Below are 6801 nucleotides of genomic sequence, written 5' to 3' on the forward strand. Positions count from 1 at the left end.
TTTTATTATGGATGGATGCGCTTTATTTCACTTCTTTTGGACTGATGAACTGCAACACCCGCTGACTGCCATTAAACAGCTTGGAAGATCAAAGACAATTTTTATTATAACTCCGATTGGATTCATCTGAAAGAAGGAAGTCATATACGCCTAGGATGGCTTGAGGGTGAGTAATTCATGGGCTAATTTTCATTTTTGGGTGAACTAACCCTTTAATGTTGCTCAATATAAGAGGAAAAAAAAGAATACCCTCAATTATAAACATTTTAATGTCAGAAATAGATTTTTCTTTTTCTTTTGTTGTTGATCTCTTTCTTTTTACTTTAACATAATTTGTCTTACATATAAAAACATATGATTTGTCAGTAATCATTTGTGGTTTACATGTTTATTAGCAAGGAATTTTTTTTATTTTTTATTTTTTTTACCAAGGAATATTCAGGGTTCCCACAGTCACAAAAAATTAATTAGAGAATTAAAACTTATAGAATTAAACAAAAAAACTTTACTTTTTAAATTATATTTTATTTTTTTATTTTTATTAATGTATTTAGTTATGCTCAAATTAATCGGCTAGTAATTGCTCATTTTGAGTGCATTCAGTCAAAATGTCAAACATGTGTCTATTCGGCCTTCACTGGAAAAATAATGGAAATTCATTGGTCTTTTGTGTGGGAACCCTGTTTGCATCCTTTTTCAAACCTCAGGCATAGCATTTTAATAAATTGGTCTTAATGCTTTCATGTATAACAATCATTCATTTACATCTCAATATGTCTTGCTGAACTCATCAGGAAATGGTGTCCTAATGTAAGTTTCACATGTATCTCTTTTGTTTGTGTTATTTGTGTATTATGTTTTATTAGCTTGGTTGCGATGGATGTCAAAAGACCACAGCTAGTAGACTGCGGCAAGTAGGGCTGGGCAAAAAAATCGATTTTTCGATTAATCGTTTTTTTAAATGACGTCGATTTGATATCGATTCTCAAAAGCCGCGAATCGATCTTTTCCGAGATTTATTTCAGCACACATTTAAAACAAGATCTGATTAACGTGAATCTTATCACTAGTCTTCTCCACTAGATGTCACCCTTATTTACCTTGCGCGATGTTACAACAGAAAGCCTGTCATTCATTCAGCGCTTATCATGACCATACGCATGATTCGCAGTGCTCAGGTGAAGTGCTATAGTAATACTATAAATCTGCGGAAGAATTTGATATCACGCGTAGGTGCTATGATTTCCGCAATGAATGAATGAATGGCGGATGGCGCGGCGCACTGTTTTGTGCACACTACACATACTAAAGCGCGGATGACGCTCGCGGTGTTTTCAGCTTCTGCCGTCTCACTATATGATGATATGAACACGAATGTCATCTCCAGCTGCCTGCAGAGTCACTTCATTAGCATTTTACCGTTTCATTTGAGAAAACTACCGTCATATCACATACACAGCAGCTGCAAGTTCTTCACGGCAACCCGTCAAAATAAAAGTTTAGTTTAACGTTCTACTGTCAGAATATATTACTATTTAGCAGTCTTAAGACTCAATGCTACTACTGCTAATAAATATTAATACATCTTTATTTTTAAAGGAATAATCACATCTGTTTTCTTTTTAATTTTAACAGTAAACCTCTGTTGTGCAGCACTTTGTTTGCCAAAAAATAAAAGGGTTTAATTTTCATTTGATTAGGATAAATTAAATTAATGTTTTATGCCTTCATCTGATTACCAGAAAAATTAAGACAAAAAAAAGTATAGGTTTAAAATACAGGCATGTGGTTCTTAATTTCTTTTTATTAATTCACCATTTGTAAACTGACGTTTACTGTTAATTTTTTTAGAAATATCAATAGCATTTGTATTACAACTATATTCACTGAATGTAATCAAAAAATCGAGAATCGAATCGAATCGGGACATCTGAATCGATACCCAGCCCTAGCGGCAAGTGTATAAAAAACAATGTAAAATTCTTGTTCACATGCACCTTTAAAGTGGCACAACATGAGGAAAGTTGCTTTCTGTTTGTACCTATAAAGACAAAAAGTGCACGAATAGCATAGCTCTATAGAAATATGTCTTCGGGCAAAGTTAAAAATTGCCTTTGTGCCTATCAAATAAAAAAATAGTTCCTGGTGTATTAAAGGCTTTCAGTAGACCTCAAGAACTGAAAGTGGTCTAAGCAAGCTCTGGAATACTATATATAGTGCTCTCCATTATAATATGCTTTTGTTCACAAATAAATGAACTGATGTTTACATTCTACCTTTATGGTTATCTGGACAAAGACACATTGTTATATCGCCGTACATGCATAACTCAATAATTATTGTCCATTAATCATCTTATTTATGCACTGAAAGGAAGTGAAAATATTATGTGTACATTTATGCTTTAATTACTAAAAATGATCTGTCATGTCATTTCTTTTTCTGATTGTTTTATTATAATTTTTTTTTTCCTTTTTTTTTTTAATAATAGTATATAGTACCTACTTGGTAACTACTGTATGTGTGGTGCTTAAAGCACTTTTGTGAGCCTTTGGTGAGACTGGATATTCCCCTGTGGAATAAATTGATCAATCTTATTTAAGGGCATGAAACTGTTAAATCTCAACAAATGGACAAATGAAGTCTAAACACTCACATCAACATTTGTACACTGGCTAGATCTTTTGTTCGGTGGAACAGCAGGAATATTTCCATGGCATTCATTTTCTGGAAGATATGATGATATCTCTTTGGTGTCCTAATGCTTGCTGTTCAATGTGCGGAAATATACAGGCCCGGGTTAGTGATGTCTCAATATACGTCCATTTTTGAAAACCTGTCTTAAACTTAGGGATTAACACAAGACGACAGAATTCTGCAAATAAAAACCAACTCAAATGTCATCACATTCAGGTGGTTTCCAAATAAATAATATATTCAAATGTCAGCCATGGTTCCCTGGGTAGAATCATAGACCTGAACTGTTTTTATAGTGATTTTTCATGAAAATCGAATAAACTAAGTTTGTTGTATTGGGCATTTGTCATCGAAAAGTGAACAAACTCAAAACTGATCAATGAACACTCTGGTTTAAGCAAATCTGATGCTTACTGACCTGTATAGTGTGTGTAGTCTTTGGAGATATGTCTGTTCAACCCTGATCTAATTGTTCTCTTAAATGACCACTTTTGAATATAGACATATGAACTCAATATTTATTTGGATGATACTGGGTGTATATTTGGCAAATGTTAATGAATAAAAATCTACATTTAATACCAGCTTTTGTTGCTTGTGCTCATTTTATGGGATGTTTTACACATTCAAACTTGGGATTTTCAAAACTCACACACAGTCTAAATGAAAATATATTTACCCTCAGGCCATCCGAGATGTATACGAGTTTGTTTCTTCACCATCTTCATTAATCCATTCGGCCCCATTTCCTCAATTAACATCTTGTGAAGTGAAAAGTTGTATGTTTGTAAGAAACAAATCCAGCAAGGCGTTTTAACTTTTAGCGTTTTAGTCCATAATCTAAAATAACGCTTCCTCCAGTAAAAAGTCCATTCCTTGTTGACCTCAAACATCAAAATCCACCAAAATATATGTTTAGAACTGTTTCACTCTGTTTTCGCTTGCATATTTCTCTCCTGATTCAGACGAGATGAATTTTCACTGGAAAAAGAAATATAGCAGTTTGACATAAAAAAAACGTAATTATTCCATTTGTTTCTTACAAACACAGCTTTGTGCTTCATAAGATGTTAATTGAAAGAGTGTGGGTTATTGTGGCGTTTTTATCAGCTGATTGGACTAATAATGCTAAATTTCTCCAAATCTGTTCCAATTAAGAAAAACTGATATACATCTTGCATCGCCTGAGGGTGAGTACATTTTCATTTTTTTTCGACAGAAAATCACTGCAGCATAGCATGTAATGTCATTATTAGTTAGTGGTGTTTGGCAAGGCAGATCTCTGTAATTCAGTGTTAAATTTGGCCATTGTAATGTCTTGGTCATTATATTTAAAGGTTGACTATCATGATCAGTAATGGGCTCATCTCTATAGAGAGGGTGACTGAAAGCGGTAAACTGGTGTAGAACTCATGCCATGTCTACCGCATGCGTCAAATTGATCTGGTGGGTGTAAGATGATGTGATGAATGCACAGACACACACACAGATTCATCATTGTGTTTTGTAATGTCACATGTATGACCGATCAGTGCAGAACCGCTTGTCAGTGACTGATGTGAAGTTGAATATGTTACCGCACAGAGATCGAGATGTCTTTTGACACGTCATGTCATATTATGTCTTTGCAAGCCTACTACTGTACTTGCACTGAACTAGCTTACTATACTCTTACACTGAGATCCACCTAGCATTTTTAGAGCCTAATATCATTCCCTGTTTTGTTCACAACATAGAAAAACATAAAAATAGGCTTTATTAAAGGGGTGATTGACTGTTTTTTTTTTCTAGGCTTGATTGTGTTTATGGGGTGCAGTCTAACGTGTTAATGCTTAGGTTAAAAAAAAAAAAACGCCTTATTTTTCACATAATTTACCTTTATTCGGCACCGCTCTGTCCCTTCTCTGATAAACACACTGATCATTTCCTGCTTTTATGAAGCCCCTCCCTCAGAAATAGGCAATGGGCTCTGATTGGTTAGCTAGCCCAGTGTGTTGTGATTGGCTAAACCACCTCTAATGCGCGTCTAAACGTCCCGCCCCTCAGCTCAGCGGCATGTGCTCCGGCGGAGTTTATCTGGGTTTGTGAGGTCACGAACCCGGGAATAACTTCTTGTAGTCAACTTTGCATTGAACTTTCAGCTTCATAACTTTGCAGATATTGTTTATAAACTCACTGTCAAGACATGCAAAGTTTTTTTTCTTATTTAGTTATTTCTCTCCATGGAGAATCTACTACATGCGTTTAGAAATCGAGGTCTGTTTTCTGCATTCTCCCGGGATTTTCATCTCATTTTTCGGCAGGATGCTCCGTGTTTGTGCTCCGATGTGCCACGAAGCAATGAATCCGGTTCAATCCGGTTATCCACGCACACTAGCATGCTACAAACATAACAATTCTTCCTTCTGAAGCGACGGCAGTAAAGGTAACATTTTCCTGCTTTTCCAGGTAAGAGTCTCTTTGTGAAAATGTGTACAATGTTAATTGCATTTGCACGACACGGTCGTTGGCGCTTAGTGGGGTTGTTAGTTTTGTTTTTGATATGTTTACTCAATATCCTTCCCAATCCTGTTCCTGGACATTTACTGCCCTGCAAAGTTCAGCTCCAACCCTGATCAAATACAACTGAACAAAGTAATTCAGATCTTCAGGAGCTCTAAATAATTATAGACAGGGTGTGTTTGATCAGGCCTGGAACTGAACTCTTCTGGTAGGTAGATGTCCAGGAACAGTATTGGGCATTTCTGCTCTACTCTGCTTCAAGTAATAATATATTTTATGTGTTTGGAGTTGCAGTTACACAACATGGTTGTGAGCAACCTCAGTCAGGTTGCAGTTAGGCCTACATAAGGCAGATGCCAGCGCTTTCGGCCAGTTAGTCGTGTTTACATGAAACGGTATTATTGGAAGGTTGAGATGTCATGACTTATATGGATTTTGTACAGTTTTTTTGCGCTTTCGGTCGGATAATTGTTTACACAACACAGCGCTCTCGGTCAGATGGTACTTTAAGCTCCACCTTTCCAAGTGTGCGTCTCGTCGTTCATTCGTTTGTGAAGCCATGATACATCGACCTTCCTATAGTACCGTTTATGCATATACTGCATAGTTTGAGCGATATTGTGATGAGTCTGTGGTCCAGGATATGCTCAAATATCTTTACCATGTGACACAGTAGAAGGATTGGCAGGTACTTGAAGTAGTCGTGACATCACCCTTGTTCTTCCATATCAGCATTGTGATGCTTGTCAGCCAAGTCAATTACTGGAGTTCATGATCGTATTGAAGAGCATCGCAAGCGTCTCTGCCCCATGCATCTCCATAAGCTTCCAGGAGGTTGTCTGGTCCAGTTATTTTTTCCCATCTTCATCTTTCTGATTGCAACCATAACTTCAGCTGCTGTGATTTGCAGGACTGGACCTGTATCAGTGCATGCTGGTACTCTTCATTGCAAACCCGGGCGAGTGCACCTTCCACTGGTGAACGATGTCCAGCAGATTCTTCTAGAGCTAACCATTTATACCTTTGACATGTTTGACATGCCTGATGTTCTGCATTGATCGGTGGAAAGCTTCAGAACTCATCCTTCTCCAGATCGGTGCAACCCAATGTGGTGCGTATAAGAGGAAAGGACTCAAAGGATGTTGTTGCCCGTCTCAATCTTGACCGACATCAGGTGGGCTAAGATGCGCTCTGCAGATGTGATGTTATCGCGGTACTTCTGGCTCACAGCCACCACCACAACATTCCTTGTTGTTGACGTACCGTTGTAGATGTGATTGAAACAAGGACCCGTTTTTTTTTTTTTTTTTCTGCCTTGGTCTATTGGACACAGAGGAAGAACACTGGTTCCTTCGAGATTTTCCTTTTTGGGGTTTATAACGGGGGTTTTCAAATTATTAGTAAAATAAAGCCTGTGGTAAACATAACTTAACGATACTTTGACGTTTTGTTCTATAACATAAACGGCACGCGCTGACATCTTAAACTGTCTTATCTAATTACTTACTAGAAACAAGTGCTGTCAAACGATTAATTGAGATTAATCGCATCCAAAATAAAAGTTTTTGTTTACATAATGTGTGTGTACTGTGTATATTTATT

This window comes from Sinocyclocheilus rhinocerous, unplaced genomic scaffold, assembly GCF_001515625.1.
Source record: "Sinocyclocheilus rhinocerous isolate Xijiao unplaced genomic scaffold, SAMN03320098_v1.1 scaffold2725, whole genome shotgun sequence".
NCBI classification, from domain to species: Eukaryota; Metazoa; Chordata; class Actinopteri; order Cypriniformes; family Cyprinidae; genus Sinocyclocheilus; species Sinocyclocheilus rhinocerous.